General features: G+C 40.8%; 1 long non-coding RNA gene across 4 annotated transcripts; it reads right to left on the minus strand.

The window, feature by feature from the left end:
• Window positions 1-702: 702 nt before the first annotated feature.
• On the minus strand, window positions 703-21167 carry LOC311262437. Of its 4 annotated transcripts, none has more exons than XR_014623252.1 (5): window positions 20149-20566; window positions 9575-9869; window positions 9186-9234; window positions 4759-5072; window positions 703-2546 (listed from the first exon to the last, which is right to left on the minus strand). It is a non-coding gene; the product is annotated as an uncharacterized lncRNA (long non-coding RNA). The 4 variants fall into 4 exon arrangements; XR_014623254.1 differs by lacking the exon at window positions 703-2546 and adding an exon at window positions 20937-21167 and having other exon boundaries at window positions 4160-5072; window positions 20149-20337; XR_014623253.1 differs by lacking the exons at window positions 703-2546; window positions 20149-20566 and adding an exon at window positions 20937-21167 and having other exon boundaries at window positions 4160-5072.
• Window positions 21168-22470: the final 1303 nt, after the last annotated feature.

Below are 22470 nucleotides of genomic sequence, written 5' to 3' on the forward strand. Positions count from 1 at the left end.
AGACCGGACCATCTCGGTTCGGCCTTCTGATTCTTAGGATGCAGTCCCTAAACTGAGACACAGCTACTGACTTTGAGAGGGACTGACAAACAGTCATTAAAGAGAAGGGAAGGTCTGTCAAAGGGGTAAACACACACACACACTTGGATCGCCACCAAACATTTATGTTGCATTTCGAGGAAAATCTTCAGAGGCTTTTATATAACAAGCCGAAGAGGGGCAGAGGATGTTAATCATTAGATCCAGAGAGAGAAATACAGACTGATGCAGGATGAGTCGGTCTGAACTCTGGTTTATTTGTGTGTGTCAGTCCCTACTCAGCACACAGCAGCGTTGTGCTTTGATGGTTCAGCACAAAGAGGAAGTCGATGTGTAAGAGTTTGCTTGTTTTTTTGAAGACAGTGTTGTTGTTCTTGTCATGTGTTTGTTTTTGTGTTTAGATGCCCCAGTTAAAACTCAGCGCTTTGTTCCTCAAACTAATACGAGCCCACACGACTCTCGAAGCAACACTCGCGCGCGCACATTTTTACATATGCAAATGTTGTTGCCAACACAGCGTTAGTCAGGGATTTCAGAGTTACTTTAATCACCAAGGGCAATACAAGTGGAGGAGTGTGGAGAGACGGTGCATGAATTTACAGCTGACAGAACCAATAGTGAAACACAGAGCTGCGAGAGAACAGACGGTGTGTGAACAAGAGACTGAATGCAGCTGTAACTGAACTACACATATACATATCACAATATATGACACCTGAAGAGAGATTGTTTTCCATTGACTCATAACTTGAATGACACAAATTGATACAGTTGAAAAAGTAACATTCAACACTGTAATGACATTATCAGCCTTTGGGGGCAGGGCGCCGACGTTTCAGCAGATATCCTGATGATGGACTTACAGGCCAAGACTTCCTCTTTTTCTGGCATATGAATGCCGATACATTTTAAAAAAGCTAAATGGTAGTCAGATGACAGCTGATGTGTTTCGGCCAGTGCCTTCCACCTCTTTTGCTCTCCACATGGACTGTTTATCTGACTCCAAAGCCTGGCGATCATCCTGGGGGCTTGGGCTAAACAATTGTATTGATTTATGGCGTGTACTGTATCGCTGTGGATTACAACCCATGATGCATCTCTTTTTCCACCTTCCACGTTGGGTCACGACACAAATTTACAATTGATATCTCCTAATCTGACATTGTCACAATCTTAAAGTGACTAAGAGGAACTTTTAAGTGTTAATGAAACAGTCTTGTAATTCCTCTGATGACTATAAATGACCTGTAACAGCAAACGAGACCATCAGTAAAAACACAAAAGACAATACATTTCCTCATCTCTGGTTTTCTGTTTTTGTCCAAAGGGGCGCTAGAATCAACAAAAACCGAAAGATCCTCTAGAAATACAAAAATATTGTCCGTCTAGTCTTTATCCAGCCTAACTGATGCACACTTTTCAAGAATTACATATTCACTGGCCTGTAACTGTCACAGCTCACAGAAAATCTAATGGCAGTGCATTACATTAATGAGTTACTGGGGAAGGCGATGTAATTACATTAATGTGATTACAGCAATGTAGAAGGTAACCTTAAATCATAAAGTAATGGTACAAAGTGATGCGTTACAGGGTGTTTGGACCCCTCTGGCCAGAAAACCCAACTGCACTTCTGATGCATTTCATTGAAGCACATTTTTTATTCGAAATGGTTTAAAAGTTCACCGTCTGATTTGTATTGCGACTTCATGTGATAAAGATTTGCATTGGCTTAAAGAGGTGCTAAAAGTACTGGAAGGTCGGTGAAGGCCGAACAAACCAGCTGTCAGTAACAGTAAAAGATGAACAAACAAAATAAAAATACCGACATATTCAAGCTTTCTGTGACGCAGCCAATTATCTTTGTGCATGACTGTGATGGGGCAGTTGTAGAAAGGAACAGAGCGATTGTCAAAAGTGAGTAATCTTTTTAATTTAGTCGGTGTGAGTGTAATGGTGAGGAACACAGTGAATAGGGCAGAATCAGTGGCATGAATAAAAATGATTGTCTTATTAGAAAAAGGCCAATGTAAGGACAATCACGACATTTCACAACCCCATACTGCGACATAATGGATCATATTTCACTGACATTTAAAATTATTACCATTGCGTACACGTAGATGAATATACATGCATTTATTGCATCATTCTTCTCCGTGAAAACGAATTGATGCCAGCAGCCAGAAGAGAATCCATTTGTAAGTGTGAAACCGCTGGATATTTTAAAGGAGATGAGACGTTTTCTAGCCATGTTTGTGGCAACAAGCGTGGATATTTTTGACGAGACATCGGGACAATCTCCAGCCGCGTTTCTGGCACCAGAACCAGGTATTTTAGGACAAAACATAATATTTTCCTAAACCTAACCAAGTGGCTTTCAGGTTCCAAAACCAACCAGAGCATAAAACATAAAATTTAATATTGAACCTAAAGAAACATTGAGTTACAACTTGTCCAGCCAACATTTATTTGGGCGACTGGGTTGATGCCAGCTATATCCAAGTCTGTGAAACACAGAGATGAGAAAACAGAAAATTACAACAAAGGATCTGATTGGCAAAGAGCAGGAAAAAGCATAAATCACATCTTTAACTGAAAACACTGATCTGTGAACACGAGTTACATGTTTTATATAGCGTACATATTTTAACTTTCATTTCTCTTCTTTTTGTCTGTTCCTACTAATTTTTGGTCATTGTTCTAAACTGTTGGTCTAAGTCATGACAATCACACAATTTAAAAGCATGTGTTTTATTCATCAAAAGTCTAACCAGAGACGACGAGTGCAAATTAGACACGGCTAGAAGTCCTATATACGTTGCATTAGTTGCATTTTGATCAGATGTAACAATGTCTACATGTGTTGTCCCTTTCAAATAAACTGATAAATAAATAATATTTTCCTTTGTGAGCAACATTTCAGATTAACCATTAACAACATGAAGTAACAATAAAATTGGTTTAAATGAAATGTTTCACCCTGTCAACACTGGCAGTCGTCCTGCTACATCCTTCCATATGTGAAGGCAACACTCGTTTTAAACAACAGTGTGACACTTGACATCTGCGAACAATTGATTCTCCGACATTAAGGCTCAACTACGGAAGCCCCCTAGTGGTTCATTTTCTAAGTCTGATCGAATTTTTTCTCTCTCCTGTGTTTATGACTTGAGGTGGTGAAAAAGTGATGAAAAAAAAAGTTTTGCCAGGATAATCTTTCTAAATTCTTTATTTTTTTAATCTGTGAAAACACTTTTTTTTAAAAAAAATTTCCAATTTTTATTTTTATTTTTTTTAAAGGAGAATTTATTTTTTTTTAGTTTGAAAAATGTCATACAAGTTCAGGAAAATAATATTTTAAGTACAAAACCAAGCAATTTTTTATTTTTTTAAAAAAAGGAGATTTTTTTAAAAAGGGATTCTATTTTTCGGGACAATATTGTTTTTTTGGGAGAACATTTTTATGTGTGAAAAATTTCATGGATTTTTTTTTCCAAGTATAAAACTGAGAATTTTTTTTTTTTTAATTTCTTTTGCCTCAATGTTTGTGTCATTGTAATACTTATTTTGAACACAGGAGGCTGAAGAGCGCCACTACTCCATGGACTAAATTAATGAAAAGCATTCGAGTTTTCTTTCAGTGGAGTTGAGTCTTACAAAAAATGTTCTTTATCTCCTGCCAAAACTTTATTTATTTACTTTATATGAACACATACCAAAAAAAAAGTGTCAAACTTTTAAAGGGGTCAAAATTTTTTTTTTGCGGATTTTAGTTTCACATGTGGAATTTTTTTTCTCCTGAAAAAAAAAAAAAAAAAGAATAAAGTTTCCACTCGCTTTCGCACAAGAAAAAAAATCTCCTGAAAAATATTTTTTTGTTGTTGTTTTCTTTCGCATGTGAAATTTCAGGTCTTTTTACACACTACAAAAAAAAAGGAACTTCGGGGGATTATTCTGGCAAAACTTCTTTTTCCACTAGTTCGCAAGTCATAAACTCAGGAGAGACAATAATTGAGATCAGACTTATGAAATCGAGCACCAGAAGAACAAATTCCTCACTTGCTCCTCAGGGCTTCTGTAGTCAACTGTTCTGCTTCAGTAAAGACTGATAAACACCGATTTCAAAGACGTTTTAATCACTCAAACTCAACATTTGAACTTTCCTGTCATACAATAACAGAAAAATATTGACTCAACATTCACCAGAATATTGTTTATACTATTTAGATCGAAGCCAAGAATAAGATATTTTGGGTTTCTTGCCTTTGTCAGCAGGATAGTGGCCTTGGCTTTGTGGATAGGAACGTCAGTCTGTCTGCCTCTTTGTTCCAGGCTGAAATATCTCAATAACCATCAGATGGAAATTTTGCACAGACATTTATGGTCCCGAAGATGAATCCTAATTACCGCGATGATTAGGTTAATACTTTGGTTTATGACCAAATACCCACAAAGCTAACGACATTTCCATCAGCCTCAGCTGCACTTTCTGTTTATTGCAAATTAGCAGCTAGCGCGAATTTTTTTTTTTAATGTTTTGCAATTGTAGACAATAAACTCTATTTTCCAGCTCGCTTATTGACTTGCTATACGCTTTCTTCAAGGAGGAATAACAAAGTTTGAAGGTTAATTCTGTGGTTTAAGCGATGTCTGGGTGTAAACAAATGTGTTTTTATGAGGCTGACTTCACGTTTGTAATGGTTCACTTGCACTCACACTCGCATGCCATCCACCTATTCATGTGGTCAGCTTTGTGAATAATATCAATTCTCCATGGGAAACTAATGAGCGGCGGACATGCCCACCGGCCACAGGGGACACAATCCATTCCTTCACACTGGGCGTCTGTTGGAGACTGTGTTGTGTCTCCTCCGTCTGTGTGTGTGGAGCCGTTCCCTCAATGCTCTGCCATATGGCCGCTGTGTCAGAACCCTCCAGGATTTTTTGGAGAGTCACCCTGTGGTCCTGACTCTCTCTTCCCAGACGTGGCCCACTCATGCTGGGCCAAGATGGAGAAGGCAGTGAGCCCCCTGGATGGTAGAGGGAGAGACGGTCTATAAAGGACATTTTAACATTTGGAGAGACGAGAAATGGAGAATATGGGTTGAAAAAAAGAAAGATTTAGAGATGATCTTGATGCCGTAAAAGGAAAAAGTCAGCTGGGAGAGAGAGAAGGGGAGGAGACGGGGATGTCAAAAGAGATGGAAACGCTGTCAGATGGGAGAGAAGAGACAGATTGAGGAAGACGCACAGAAGAGAGAGAGGACTATTCAGTTGCAAAAAAAAGGGCAGAGAGGAAGAGGAGGGTAGGATGGTGCAAACAGAAAAGAAAGAGAAATGATGAGCGAAGGAGAAGAAAAGGAGTGAAAGAGAGGAAATGGAGTGAGAGAACGTGAAGAGGCCAGGTGCAGCGGCAGAGCAGATGGAGGGAAGGAAAGAGGGAGGGAGAGAAAGAGTGATGGCAGGGGGGAAACAGAGAGAGTGGAGAAGTTAATGTCTCGACTGTTGTGTGATGGGGCGTGTCTGTTTCAATGCCAGCCCGCTTTTCCACACACTCATTTAAAGACCTCCTTTTCTTTCCTTTTCCCCAGTCTTCTCCTCTTTCTCTTTTCAAGCTTCCTCTTTCTTCGCTTTGTCTCAGTTTCTTGCTCTTTCTCTTGCAGATTCAATTCACTCCACTGGTACGACTGTACATCACAGAAAGGCACCAAACCGTTTACCAAAATGTAACTTTGACACAACTTTTTAATACACTTAAACTACAGCAGATGATTTGATTTGAATGCATTTAGTAGATGGTAACCGATATCTGTGTTAGCCGTTAATGAATATTACTTTCTTGGTTTAAAAGCATCGTTGTGCATTCGCTCAGCATAAAGCTGCTCAAAAGCCTGAGGAAATATAAAGTGATAGTTCAACACTTGGGAATTCTCATTCTTGCTGAGCGTTACATGAAAGGGCGGCCACGTTTCTTTGTTTCATTCGGTCAAAGAAATGTGGTGCAGACATCGAAGATAGTCCCGCTGAGAGTCACGTAAAATGAAAAAATGTGTGTCCATGTGTATGCAAAAATCCTGTAGATACTTGGTGACATTTCATACGCTACTGTCAGGTTGGCCCACCAGCACCTCTAAAGTTCACTAGATTACATATTATATATTGTTTGTTAAACTATTGTTGCCATATTCACAGGGGTTTATGTCCTGGACTATTTCCTGGTTGGGTGCAGTAACTTCCTGGTTTATAAATCTACTCATCAAACTCTCACCAAAATAAGCAAATAAGCATATTATAGCATATAGCAACTATTGTTTTAAGTATCTGTGCTGTGTGTATGTGATGTTTACACACACACACACACACACACACACACACACACACACACACACACACACACACACACACACACACACACACACACAGGGACACACATCTGTCCGACACTGAAGTCCTGGAGACGGTTTGCCGCCACAGAAAGCAGGGTGGAAGTAGCATGAACAATCTCTCTTCTTTTCTGCCACGGGGTCACTGGAGCGGCACGGACATAAACATAATAATCCCTTTGAGCACCGCGGGGGACAGGATGCCCATATATGGAAGCGAGGAGAAAGGGGGGCGTGGCTGGCCGCGTTGGGGAACTTGACATGGCGGAACGGCTGAATTATATTGGAAGGCCTGAGAAACAGTCGAGCATCCAGACTGTTGGACTGTCTGTCTGAGGCTGGAACACACACACACACACACACACACACGAACACACGAACACACACACATACACACACACAATCTGCTTGCCTGTCTCCTTTTCCTCTTCCCATTTCCCCCTCTCCACCCCTCTGTCCTTCATGCCTTTTTTCTCCAACACACTTATTTTTTTCCCCGAACCCATCTGTCATCCACGGCAACTTTTACTTCCTTTATTCTTTCTTTATTTGTGACTTCTCGTCTCTCCCTCCAGTCCTCCCACTGTTTCCACCTCCGTGTCCCACACCTGTTAGCTTTCTGTGCAACGTCCAACATTTTCCACCAGGATCGGCTAAACACCGAATGATCAAATTTCTCCTGAAACAACCGTTTCAACTCCCTCGCAGCGCACGGAAACAGTTTCTAGTGTCTTGTGTCAAGCAACCCAAAACTCTGCTGTTTAAAATAAATGATGTTTACCGTTACAAATGTCTTACAGTGCTGTCAGCAGCTCGGTTTTTCAAAATGCAGTTCATCCAAATCATCAAAACTAAAACACATTTTTTTTTCTTACTTTCTAAGAAAAAACTAAAAAAGAATGATTTGGATTATTCAGAGTAAAACAAGCCTGGAAAGACGAGACATTTTTCATCCTCTATCCATATTCTTCACAGTGTTTGCACTTTCTACATCACTACGTAATTCTGTCGTCACTTCTGGACCGGCCTACTTTCTTTCATTCTCGCTGTTTTTCCTTTCTAAGCCTTTAGAGTCTGAGGATAGACGGTGTCATAGATCGTGAGGCCCTTTGAGGCAAATTTCTAATTTTGGGATGTATAAATAAAACCGGTTTGACTCTGGAGGCCATTGATTAAATACTGAGGAAGGAACTCTCCAATACTTCCCACAATAAATCCACTCATGTAGTTCATGGGACATTTCTGGCTGGGATGATCTACACATCGCAGGTTAACATGCAACAGTGTAAAACTATCCAAGAGTGGATTAATGTGTGTGTGAGTACTGACATCTTAAACCCTCAGTGAGGACGCAGAGGAACTAAGTCATTGTCACAGATTACTGTTAGAACAAATGCAGACGACTTTGCTTCAGGCGGATTGACATCAATCTTTTTCTCTCACTCTTGGGAAAGAAAGGAAATATGTGTATTTCCCAATTTTTTTAGGGAGCTTCCTTGCCTTAGCAGAAAACCATCTTTCCGTTGATATGACACTCGTGAAAAGTAGTGATCAGAGATAAGAAACAACCTTGAAACCGGGGAAGTACCGAAGTACACACGTTGTCATTGCTGTGGTGGCATCTCCCTACAATATCTGAAACATTTTACATAGAAAGTAAAAGGTAAAAGTACCTTTCTGGTACTCCGACAGAATGGGACTCAATGTTCAATCTGCTTCCTTCGTCAGCAGTATGTTTTATAAAATTGTCGAGAAAACACACCTCGCTTTCAGGAGCGTGCACCAAATGACATCGCAACGACCAGCGCCACTTTCGTTTGTACAAAATGATGGCATAAGCAGGTCTGCATTAAATACGAGAGGTCCCATCACAATCAGTGGGTTTACAGGAGGGATGTAACACCAGAGAGCATCCCTCTCTCCATCTGCAGAGCACGTGTGACTGACAGTAGATGGGAGGGCAAGAGCGAGGGCGTCGTACTCTCGGACAGATAAAAAATCAAAAGTATGAAAAGCTTAAACTGGTCGGCAAATATTTGTGTGGGAAACACCCGGGAGGTTGCAGTGGCAACCCTCTGGTGAGTTGCAGCTAGTTGTGTTGACAGTGTGTTTAAATAAACCTCTGCTATGTGAAGGAGTTTATATTTACTGTTCAGCTCATCTAAACACTGACTTCACAATTCTCTCTAAACAGAAACTGTGAATACGGTGTAACATTTCTTAAACCAGATCCATGCCGAGTTATGTCCTGGACAATCTTGCATTTCTGTTTAAAATAAATTTTCTGGTACCCCTGCACACTTCATCCAATCAGGACAGAGTACTCCATAAAGAGGGAGTACTGTCTGGATCCGCCTGTTTGCTGCCATGTCTGATGATTAAAGTTCACGTGGTGACGTGGAGAGGAGGGAGGGGATTGCGAACTGCAGAACGGACAGGAAATTAGCTAAAACAACAACAACACTTCAGCAGCTTTTTATCATTTCTTACGCTAAATGTCTCAGAATTATATGGTTGTACGAGCTTGAAGTGTGCACTTAAATCGGCTTTAATGAGGCATTCCTACTCTGAAATGTGGTGAGTCATTAGCACAACACAGAACTTTAAAAGCAAAGTCTGACCATTGTTTTATTCTGCTTAGGAGTGTGAGCAGAGCTTGCAAAGAAAGGTTTGAAGCGATGGTGCTGATGTGGATTTCTGCTTGTGTAGGATTAAATCTGATCATTAACAACCCTCTGCTCCCTCCATCCTTCTCCTCACCTCTCCTCAGCATCACTCTCCTCCTCTCTCCTCCCTCTGCTCCTCTGTCCTGAAAGATTTTAAATGTTTAAACAGCGACTGTGGTCAGTCATCAATCACACTGACACAGATGATTACTGAAGGCGCACACACACACACACACACGCACACACAACCTCAGTCATTACTAAACACCTAATGGACACACAGCCAGGCATTGGCCTTTAAGCACTACGTCCGTCATTTACACACACACGCGCACACACACACACACACTATACTCTCCATCACTCAAGCTCATTAGCCTTCTCTTTTGCATCATCTATCTTTCTCTCTCTGTCTTCCTCTTCCTCTTACATTCATTTCTCTTTGCTTCCATCTCCTCCTCACACAAAAACACCTTTTTCTACCTTTTTCACTCCTTCAGATGACCAGTCTCCTTCTTTGCCACCTCTTCCTCCCTCTCTCTCGCTGTCCGTCTGACACATTTGAGTCTTCATTTTTGTCCAACTGCATCTCCATCTCCTTTTGTCTCTCCTCCCACCGCACATGCAGGGCGTCGTCGTCTGTAATAAATCTTGTTTCCTGTCCGCTGAGGCTGATGCGGCCCGCAGCTCTATGCAGAGTGATAGATGATACAATATTGAGCCATTGTAAAGCTGCGACGGAGATCTAGGGTTCTCATAAGAAAAGGGCCCCCGTAGCCTGTAGGGAGAGAAAGACAGAAAGTATGTGAGAGGAAGAGAAAAAGGCAGAAAATGTGGGAAAGGCAAAAAGAAAATGAGTATTTATACAGAGCTGGAGAGAGGGGGAAAGTGAGGGCGACTGGAGAAAATAAGGCACATCGGGAAGAGTGTGGTTATGAATTATTTAGGTGTATTACCTAATAAAAAATGTGATAATTTATTTCCACTACAATACAAAAATATTACAGTACAGAGGCTTATGGCAGGAATGTTACATCTTCAACAGAAAAGTAGAAAAGCAATATGAAAACATAAGTAATCTATTGTATATGTAATGACATGCCCTACACTGTTATGAAACGATGGAAGAAGAAGAAGAAGAAGAAGAGGAAGAGGAAGAAGAAGAAGAGGAGGATGAGGAAGAAGAAGAGGAAGAAGAAGAGGAAGAAGAATCTTCAAAGGTCCCATTATTGTAGAAAGTGAGATTTCCATCTCTTTTGTCAAACATTTTAAAATTATTAATTCAAAGTCATAATAGGGTTTTTAAGGAAAATAGATACTCTTTCTGCAATAGAGGCAAAAATATTTGTCCACATTAAAATGTTATCAACATGACCTTTAAACGAGCGGCCAGGACTTCTGTATAGGTTGTGATGTCACAACTACACGGCCACGCCCCTCAGCCACGCCCCGAGCATGATGGGCTTGTCATGAGAGGATGGGCTTAAAGAGGCGGGCACTAAAAGTGTTCAGACAGAGTGAATAAATGTGTTTTTGAACCTTAAAACATGTAAATATTTTCCTGTAGATACCCAAAACAGATGCATCTGACTATGGGACCTTTAATTATTGTAATTTTAAACTCTGAAACGGACCTTGAATCCATCCTGCCTCATACAAAAAACAGTAAATCTTTGTGAGTTTGATTAGGACAACAAATCCTATTTTTAGAGAACAAGGCATCCATGTGTTTGTGCACAAAGTGCTGCCAGTCTCTGTCACACTGTTTGCTGCAGTGTTTAGTCTGATAAATAGAGCCACCTGTGGTCCTCTATTAGGGATAATGACATCTCACACACACACACACACACACACACACACACACTGGTGTTCACAGTCATCCAAAAGCATTTGGAGGAGCAGGAATGTATACACACAGAGAGATTCGTGTAAGCACAATGAGGCCGTCCTCACCATAAAAATGACAGAAATGCAAATATTTAACATGACTTATGTTTATGTTTCCTGAGACGTGATCTCTTGAGGTCGTGACAAAGTTATTGTGCTGTAAAACCGCACCGAGAGGAGGTCGGAGTCGATGTTTGGGTGTACGAAGTGTTTGATTTTAACAGCAACTCAACGTTACCAAGAAGAACACCTCACTTACTCACACACACTCATCGTAGTTGTTATCTTTTGCACCTTTTGCTAAATTTTCATCTAATCTGATTCACATTACTTTTTATCAGAGTGAGCAGGAGTTTGCTTACTTTGGAGAAAATCAAAGCCTTCCTGCGGTTTGTCTTTGGGAAGCTCTTAATGTGAAGCAGGAGCAGCAGGAGCTGTTAAGTCGGCATCAGCTGCTTACAAAAACTGCAGGGCGGGGTTTGCAGTAGATGTCTGTCGTCTGCCTTGAAAAAAGGGTGTACATTCCTTCTTATCATGTTATCTTTCTTATCTCGTTTTTCAATTTTCGTTTTATTGTTTCATTGTTTTGTAAAAGCTTGTCAGTGAACCTGGTTTGGTACCATGTTGGCTCGGATCATTTTGGTCATCAACAACAAGCCACCTCCACACACAGCTTACCTGCTGCTGTGAAAACAGAATCAGGGGTGACAAAAACAGTGAGTTGTATTTTCTGGGCGACTTTATACAACATTATAACTCTGCTGACAGATAAAGTGGGTGTACAAAAAAAGAGACCAGAGGTGGAAAGAGAAATGAAGGGAAAGGCAAGGTGAGCAGATTAAAGTAGTTTGTGATTAAACGATATACAAGGTGGAGGATTAAGTAGAACTAAAATGTGGAGATAAGAAATAACCGTCTGAGCCGAGAACAGAAAATGTCTGACAGATTCATTCACGAAGTCAGGTGACGGTTTAAATGGTGAAAACAAAAGTGAGTTATTTTAACTTACAAACGTTGTAAGTGGGAAACACAAACACAACGCAACTGCTGCCTTACGACAACACTGAGGGGACACGCTGCCTCAAAATTCATCAACAACAATGTCATCGTGCATCACAATGTTTCACTGTAGACATCGTCATATGCCAATTCAGCAGACATAGCCTAACCCTATATGAGGGTGTGTAGCATGATTTTCTATTAGCGACCTGCGAACTACCCAACCACTCTAGGCAGATGGCTGCCCACCATTGAGTCTGGTTCTGATCCGAGGCCCGTTAAAAGGCAGTTTTTTCTCACCACTGTCGCCAAGTGCTTGCTCATGGGGGAAATGTTGGGTCTCTGTAAATAAATTACTGAAGGAGTATGGTTCAGACCTGCTCAATTTGGAAAGTGTCATGAGATCACTTTTGTTGTGAATGTTGCTATACAATTCACAACAAACTCAAAACTTTCTCGTACCCAACATCTGATCTGCACCATCTTTCTTCCATGTTGAACTGTTTGTTTCCCTTCCAATCACTAATAATATGGTGTTTATGTTTTTTGTACATTGTGCTTGTTTTTTTTTTGCCTGTTTGTGATTATGTGTACATGCAGCATGTGTGTGTTTCTGTTGGATGCATCCAGTCTAATTGTAGTCAGGTGCAACATAATGAGCCAAGAACTCTCCAGGTACGCTGCCGCAGTTTTGGACAAGCCTCCCTGTGGTAATTATACTGTATGCCTGTATGTGTGTGCATGTTTTTATAAACAATCAATATCAGTACACTTTAATTTACATAAAAAATAACACATTGTCATGGTGACTGTGTTAGAAAACAGACACGGTGCAGCATTAGCATTCATGCTTCTGTCCAGCTGATGAATGTGAACTAAATATTCACTCTGCTCTCAGCTCTGTTTTGATCTTCACCAACTCCTGAGGGAAATATCTGGTTCTTCAGCAGCTAAATGCTGCACTATGTTCACCAGCTAGTTGGTAACATTGTCAGTGCGCTGTCTGTTCCCAGACAGGTGCAGTTGGTTTTATCAGAGCTGCCTGTGGAGTAGCAGGCAGGACAGAAGGTACGGGGGCCAAATTGATTGAGAGCCACTGTTTAAATCAGAATGAGCTTTTATTTACAGCTGCACACCGAGGTTCCTCAGGTCTGAGCAGTTGTTGCTCACAATCACCAGCTGTCACTCACAACTACATGCTGAGACAAGAACACACAAGAGCACGCACATAAAAATACACTCGAAGGTACAAAAAATGCAGTCTGTGTGCACCTTAAATGTGCACACACACACCATGCTGTGAAGGAGGAGTCGGGAGTCCAATAACCTTCTCTTAACTCAGCAGGAAATGGATGAGCATCCCTAAATCTCTCTGTTTCTTTCACTTGGCAACTTACAACGTTTTAATTTATCCTGAAGCTTCTTTCTGTATTTTCCTCCCTGCATTATTGCTTGTTGCTTATCACAGACATTATTAAGACCCTATTTTAATCTGAAATCTTCACTGTAGCCGCTAAGCTAACACGCACCCTGTCTGAAGTGTGTGCGTGAGCTTGACGGTGCATGGAGGGTATAAATAATGCAAAACTGAGCTAGAGTTATCTTGAAGTTCATCTTTAAACAAGGCAATGGTTGCAAGCGTTTCTTTTATTTCATGACTGGATAATTTGTAAAACAAATATTAAAGAGGCTGCATGTTTGTGAACAGTTTTTATGCCGACACAAGACGTTACGATGTAACGTTAATCGGAGTGGAGCAGCGGTCAGCAGTAACAAACAAGACCAACTGACAACCGATAACAAGCTAACAAACACGCACGTTAACATTCAACACATCAAACAAACTCTGTGGTGAAGAAAATAACTCTCTGCTCAGCATCTTGTACAACGCTGGACCCCAGGAGCTAACAGTGCAGCAGGGACACTGCTGGACTTTTAAACATTAATAACACAGCTTACTAGTATTGTAATGTGGTAGTTGGACTTTTACTTAGGTAAAGGATCTGAATACTTCCTCTGCCACTGGTCGATACCCATGCATGAACTCATAACAGGAGTCATCTGTCACTCTCCATCAGGTGATGAATAATACACCAGTCTGTCAACAATCCAATAAGCACACACTGCCCCGAGCCGCTGGTAAATGCACAACATGGTGAAATACACGAACACACACACACACACTGGAAACCACACAAATAACCACAAATAACACCCCTGCAAACACACACACACACACACACACACACACACACACACACACACACACACACACACACACTCTGAGCTGTGATTGATGTGTTTGGAGCTCTGTTCACATGTGAAGCCATGGGGGCATTATTAGAAAATTAATGATAGAGGACTTTCATCCCTTCGAGAGGTAAAGAGCGCAACACACAAACACACACACACACACACACACACACACACATACAGAGGAAAAGAGAGGCATTATTAGAAACCTCATGACAACAGCCCTGGCTTATATTATGACTTATTTCTTCTTTCTTTTTATTATGGGACATTTTTCAAAACAGACTATCACAGAACCACCAGAAGCCTAATTTTCTCTCCAAAGAATTACATAGAATCAAAAATAAAACAAAGAGAACAAAGACAACCATTACAGCAAACAATCACCTTTACATGAACATCAGTCATGTATGCAGATTGACCACAATGCATTTCATCAGAAACTAATTTTAAAAGAGCTAATGCTCCATAATCGTGAGACACAACCTAACTCGTATCCTCTGCTCTGAATTCTTCTGGCAGAATATTTAAGAGCAATCGTTCATATCTACACCATGTATAGATCACCTGACACCAAGAGGTGTTTTTGGCTACAGGGGTTTGTGCATTAAATCTTCAAAGCCACCTATGAGCGTAAACATGATGTAAGGAGGATACATCATGTCAGTTGAATATGTTAGATACAGTTATGTATGAACTTTTTGTTATTGTGCATATAGGATAAGATATATTGGTTTCCTCTGATGGCAGAATCGCTTCATCACCTATAGTTTTTCAACGTGTGTCTTTTGGAAATTATTGGTTTATTGCCTCCTCCTGATAGGCGATTTTGTAATTATGGAAGGTCATCGTTGGTATGAGCCCGAGACAAGTTTCCCATGTATCAAATCAAATTAAATCAAACCTGTGAAAGGTCATATTGATTCAGCAGATTATAACAAGTGGAGTTACTGTATGAGAGGGTTTCTCAGTCTTCTCCTGCTCATGACTCGTCATTTGCATTTGATTTTGGAAGTTTTTACTAGTTTGCATATGGAGGAACCGAAATAAAATTTTGGCATTTTACATTTCGAGCGGGCGAGACAGCTGCCAAGTCAGGGACCACTGTTTCAGACAGCAGTTCTACTAGGGCTAGAGCGATTATAGGCCCCGGCGTGCTGATTATCTATTTTTCCGATAATCGGTATCACACAATGTCCCGCCCACAACAATATCTGATTGGTTCACACATGACAATTAATAGACATACAGTGTAAAGTAGCAGAACATAGAAATAACGAGTAAAGTACCTCACAACTATACTTAAGAACAGTGTTTGAGTAAATTGTACTAAGGTTTCCATCACTGGTTGTTCGAAATTTAGACACACAGAGTTTCATTTTCACTACAAATGAATATCTGCCACAAATTTCGTTTTTCAGTGTCCTTGATTTCTAATAATCGGTATCAGTCGACCCCTAGTTTCAGCATTTTGTAAGCGCCAAACTACTGAATATTTTCAACGAGGTGTTTGGACAATGTCCAGCCATGTTCTTGACAACGGACACTGGTAAGCCAAAACACGATCATTTCCTCACCCTCACCAATTGATTTTCGTGTTTTGTTGTGAAAGAACAAAACTGAAAACTGGAGAAACATAAAGCTGCAACATCAAAAAATGGCAAGATTCAACATATCTGTGGTCTGCAGAAACCTACGCTGCCAACATTTATTCTGCCGACTGGGTTTTCTTCCCTTTTTTCCCCTTCATTGTTCTCCTCTCTTATGAAATATTTTATCATGACTGTCTTCCCTGCCTGCTTCTTTCTGTTTTATTATGTTCAGCCCCTCTTATCCATTTGTAAAACATTTCATCAGTCACCATTACTGCAGAGCACATTCTGTTATGATGATATCAGTCTTTCCGTTCAGTAGCCTTTGGCTTATCTTAAACGGCTGCTCAGCCGCAAACACTTGTGCTCTTAGAGGTGGCTGTTGACATTAAGACTCTTAAACTATCCAAGGCTGCGGTTTCCCCCCCTTGCTGCGTTGTGTGTGTGTGTTTCGAGTTATGCAGATCCAGCCACAGTGTGTCTGTAGCAGGTCTCACTGCTTCAAGTAGGCACTACACTCGTACACACACACGCTCTTCAGATATAGAACAGAAGCAAACATAAACACCTGCAAAGTATGTGTTGCAGAAACAGAAGGACGTTCAAACACAAAAACATACACAACATACTGTAGAGTACACACCGCTGACTCCTTACCCCATAAATAGCAACAATAGCCCTCAACAGGGCCTCCGAGGGAGCCACAGAGTGGTCTGCCACCGAGCCAACGCTTTCATCTGGGTAGGTGGCACAAATGTGTGTGTGTGTGTGTGTGTTGCAGGGGTTGTTGCTGGCACCAGCAGCAGAATGCCTGTGTTTTGTACTCCCTGTCCTCGCCCACGCAGCCAACTTTACCTCACTGCAGAGGCTCATGCCCACACATACACTACCTGTCAATATGTGTTGGATCAAACCCGATCTGCCCACTGAGCGACCTCTCGCTCTGTGAGCGGTTCAGTGTTACATGAAGTCACACTTTGAAGATTATTTAAAAATGACTAACAGTATCAACAGTGTACTTAGGACAAGTTTAGCCCCAGTGGGAGTTCAGCCTCCTGTCTGTTCTTTATAATCGTAAAGGAAAAGTTCACCAAAAAATGCTGTAAAAAAGATGGGTGAAGTTTTCCAGTCTACAAAACATTTCAGGAGCTTCACAACTAAACAGCATACTCCTTGAAAATACATTTTTTACATGCGTGGTCATGATCGTGTATCCACTTTAGAGGGTGAAATTTGGACTGTTAATGTGAAACAGGCACAGTGTGTCTGTAAATATTATTATATAATATAATAATATAATATAAATACAATTTTCTAACATCATTTTTGACTTTCCTTCCAACCCAGTCACCAGAATAAATGCTGACAACATACTGTATGTTTCTGAAAACCATGAATATATTGAAACTTGTAACAAAGTTAATTTTAACTGCATCTTCATGTTTAATTTAGTATTTTATGTTGTGACCCTGTGCTTATGGTCTGGTTAGGTTTAAGCACAAAAACCACTTGGTTAGGGTTAGGAAAACATCATATTTTGGCTGTTTGGTTGCCACCAAAACGGCTGAAAATTGTCCCCAGGTCTCCTTAAAAATTTCCAGTGTTGAAATGCTTACAAATGCTGTAACACAGCCTCAAACTTAGGAGCCTTCTCGCCTGTAACTCCAGCACTGTGGCCTCCACGTCACGACACGAACGTCAGGTCATAAACATGTAATGTGTAGGTGACGTGACACACATTGTAGAAATGTCAACATGGCACATAGCCTGTGACACATACAAATGTGAACTTATCAGGGGTTTGCAGAAACATTAAGTGCCAACATGTCATCCTGGTGACTGGACTGGGGAAGGAAGATGAGAAGTTTGAGATGACGTGCGGTGAGATAAAGCAGTGGTTAGAAGAAAGGGATTAACGGCAGAAGAGAAGAGGAGGGAGAACAACAAACAATGTTCAACCAGGATGGTTAAAAAAACAGAGGCAGGGGAGTAAAACGCTCAAACAAAACATTAATTACAGGAAAGAAATAAAAGTTTTCAGGTGAGACTTGCAGCTTTTGTGTAACTTTTTTATTTGGCGAAAATTCAGGGACAGTTGCCAGCAGCTGGCAAACAGCCAAACAAATGAAAACCCATAAATGAGAAAGCAATAAGCCTTATACTGTGATTAGATTTACAAGAATCTTATTTGTACTGGTGTAGTGAGAAAAAAAAAAAAGCTTTTGTCTGATGAAATGTAATTTGATTTAGCAGCATGCAGCCAGCGAGTTCGGGACATTGGGAGAGCAGGGTGCTGGAAGCTGCCAAGACCACGAACAGCTCTCTCACCCAGACGCCCACCCAGGTGGTGGAAGATAAAACAAAAAAAAAAACATGTAATGGATTTTATACAGTCAATAAAGGAGACATTTGCACTTAGCTTACTTTATGTTTTCTACAAATTGAAAAATAAGATTCAGTAAGAGGCTGAGAGGCATGCAAATTTAATTTGTGGCTCATTATTCTTAAAAACGCTTTCTGGTCCCGTCCCCTCTCTGCTTTTGGTAATGCTTTGTACGCTCAAAATGATAATAATAATAATTAAACTTTATCAATTAGAGAAATTTGCTGGGAGCAGAGGAAACAAAGGAAAAATGTGGAGCAGGTGCAACGATGAAGTAAAAAAAGACGGAAAGGGGGGGAACGTTAAATAAATATTTGACTAAATTATTTGCAGCACAAATAATTATTTCAGTAAATGAAAATAAGTCGGAGAAAAGGGAGGAAAGAGGCTGCAAACAAGCAAGGTAAGGAAGGGATTGTGCTGCTTCCAGTCAGTAGTTTCTGTCTCAGCTGAAGGAAATATTTCATTTGCATTGCCAACAAGGTGGAAATAATGCAAAGATAATCAAATCAACTGTGCTTCTCTAAACCTTACACTGGGGATTTGCTGAATGCGAGCACACAAACTCTCACAGGAAGATTCATCCCTCAGGATGTGTGGAACCTAAATGAAGCCCAATGTCGAGTATTTAATGCAAATTTTCATTTTTTACTGATTAGATTTTGTTCATTAGGGCTGCTATGCATTATGCAAATTTAATATTTGTAGTTGACATAATATTAGGAGTAATGATTCGTAATAGAGTATCTGTGCGGTTAATGCTATTGTCTAACAGCAAGAAGGCTTCGGGGGGCCTCTCAGTTGCACTTACATACAAATGACCCGAGTCTCTTCTACAGCTTTGTGCAGCACATGAGTATTACTGCCTTCCAGTACCAGTAACCACATTTATAAGGGGAATGCCTGTTGGTTTAGTGGGAGCTGTGTGTGTTATAAAAAAAGAGAGGCAGGGATGGAAAACATATAAAGGAGGCTGAGAGGAGGAGTGATATATATAACACCCTCATAAACTTCTAAACTTATCAATGTTCCTTTTTTCGCCTAAAATATACCGTGTCTAAACTGCTAATTAGCTCAAATTAAGGTTTTTGGAACGATGAAACTAACAGAGTATTACAGATTTTTTAACCATAGCATGGAAAATCCCCAAATATTAATACATTTTATCATGTTTGTTAATGTATGTGTGTGTGTGCCATCAGTAATTTGTGCTACTAAGCAGAGAGTTGAAATCTGTGTTAGTAGGTTACACACTCAGCAAAGGCCAACCACAAGAGACCTGTCTGAAGTGTGTGTTCGCATCTCAAGATTAACACACACACACACACACACACACACACACACACACACACTGGTATGCTTCAGTTTGTGTTAAACTGAATTCAGCTCACATAGTGAATGCTCACTAAAAAACCTCGGCTTCTAAATATCCTTATTTGTTAAACCGACAAAGAGGAAAATCTGAGTTTTAAGGATTTATTTGCCAAAAACAAATGTATTTATACATTTTTTAACATTTTTAGGTTATGTCAAACTCACCTATGTAATATGTTGAAGAGATATTTACTGAAGTTAGCATGCTAACCAGCTAGCCCTGGCCTGTCCATTTCATAATACCACACCACTCCAGAGCTCTCAGTCTGGATCGCTAGCTGCACAGCTAACTGAGCTAACCAGCTAACGGTGGTCAAGATTAGCAGCAGTTTGCTCTTATTCTGGTGTTATGCTGCTCCCTATTTGTTTTGGGAATGAATTCGAGAGGTGGCCATTTCTTACATATTGCACCTTTAATTGAATAAAATTAAAAACACAAATTGAGTAGGCTCTTGGGGAATTGGTTAGGTTATCCTACAAACAAGAGGACATTATATACTTGCCCTTTAAAAACTGCTAGCTGTGGCAGGGCTGAATGTAGCCTGGTAGTGTAATGTGGAGTCACTCACCCAAGGTGAACAGTTAAACACTCTCCTTTCTGACACAACCAATAATGAAGAAAGATGTCCAAACTCCGTCTTAATGGCAGTGAATAAAGAAAAAGTCCAAGGGCAGGAGGGAAATGGCGGCTCTCCCTCCAGACAGCGGGGCAACTGTGATAGTCCGGTCACAAGGCGCGCTGTCCGGAGCTCTGTCGGCTGAACAGTCCGTACATGAAGCACTAGCAGGACATTAGCCAGTATGCTAACCGCTAGTAGCCTAGCGTTACAACTAACGTTAGCTCTCAGCCACACAGTACATACACAAACTCGTATCATAGCGGTTTAACACACTCTTTGTGAACGAGTTAGGCTACTAGATGTATTTTATCTTACTCTTGACATATTTTAATTGCTAGGTGTAAGCTAGTTGCTACACGTTGGGAGAGCACACACACACCCCGGCCGCCTCGTTACTCTCCTCTGCTCTGCTAGCTTGTCCCGTCCCCTGACCAATCATAAGTTTAGCTCCACAATCATCGTTACTTAATGCTGTTTACAAGGTTCATTATCAGAAGGTAGGTCAGCTCAGTTTATGCGTGTTATGAACATTAAAACAGCCTCTGCTCCTGGCGGTCAGTGAGTGGACAGACCGGTAAACCAAACTCCAGTATAAAAACAGGTGTTTTACGGTCGGGCTTTACTTTTTCACAGTAAAAACTGGAGTTACAACTTTACAAAGGCTCTCTTTTGATTCGCTTCGATCTACAGACAAAATCGGACCACATGTCATTTACTCTGTAACATCGTTAACTAACCTGTGATGAGGTGTTTGACAGGTATTGACTGGTCTCGCTCTGTCTCTCTGTGGACGACCTAAAGCCACTTATCTCTTCCTTTACTGTACTTCGATCTTTGGGGAAGTAAATAAAATCATAAGCTTTTGGATTATTTTAGTGTTTGGTGTGAAAAATGCAACACAGCAGCTCTTAGACACGTCACTACTCTCTGTTTTCAATCTGGCGCCAGCTGCACCTTCACATCGCTTGTTTTCATCCTGAGGGGGGCGTGGTCAGTCCGGCGACAGGGAAGTGACGTGTGATTGCTGCCGAAGTCACGCCCCTTTCCGGTTTGTGAATGAAGAGAGACAAAAAATGTTTTGATCCCCTTTGATTTGCACCATTAACTACACTTATCATGTTTTTCAGTTTAAAATACAATTTTTTTAACTTGAGAAATTCGCAGTTGTAAATATCTTAAGCCTTATTTCAGGCATTTAACTGAAAACTCATTCAAAAAACCCACTGACTTTGAGGGAACCGGAAGTGCAGAAATGCTATCTGATTTCCGGATTATGGGACTCATTACTTCAACACTCTATAAAGTATGGATGTTAGCAACGCCCAGAATCTGTCTGTCCTATGAGAGACAACCTAACATCTACACGACCACTGCCTCTTAAGAAGACATGCTTCATGTCAAAATGTGAGCCGCTGCATCTTATTAGTGCTCCAATTCTCATCCTCCTTCAGTTGTCCTGTCCTTTGAGGCACCGGTTTGTACTTAAAGTAGGCTGATGTGAGGAGACTCCTTCACCCCTTAAGTTGCATTCTCTTAGAGCTCGCGCAGACATGTTGATGCTTCTGTTCCTGTACGCGTACACATCTGTGTGTACAGTTGTGTGTGTTTTTTTTTATGTCAGAGGAAGCGTGAGAATCGGGTCAGTCTCCTGAGGAGTAACAAGATGAAAAAGCGATGAATAAATGAGGGCAGAGAAAGAAGAAGAAAGAGGTGAGGAAATGCTGATGCAGAGAAATCACTGATAAGGGCTCTCTAAGCTAATTAGAGGGCTGAAACCAAATTAGCATTGTACTGTATACAGTTACAGCCAATTAAGGAGTAAAGTGGGGCAGATGGTCAGGGATGTGGGGCAGTCTGTAGTTAAGTTATCTGGGCCTTGGAAAGCAGAAATCACTTCCCTCCATTTGAATCCTTGTTGTTTTTTTTCCCACATAAGCCACTGCCTTAAATCCGTTGATTCATAATGTGCTCATACTCATAACACACAGTAAGCCAGTTATCCCAAAATGTCATCCTTTTTTGTTCCATCATTACACTCACTTTCTTACTTTTAAGATAAATGAGTTGAGTGGGCGACACATTTCCTCTTTGTGATCTTCCAGCTAATCTCCAGCAGGCCGGCTGCTTTGGTATGTGTGTTTTCATGGGTACGTGTTAATTAGGAGCAAGCTTTCACGGTGCGATTAAATGAAGAAAATCTTTGATCCTTCGTGCTTTGGCCTCTCGTGGGTACAAACGCCAGAACACCCCTGAGACAGATGAAAAGTGAAA

This window comes from Pagrus pagrus, assembly GCF_965226575.1.
Source record: "Pagrus pagrus genome assembly, chromosome: 9".
Taxonomy (NCBI): domain Eukaryota; kingdom Metazoa; phylum Chordata; class Actinopteri; order Spariformes; family Sparidae; genus Pagrus; species Pagrus pagrus.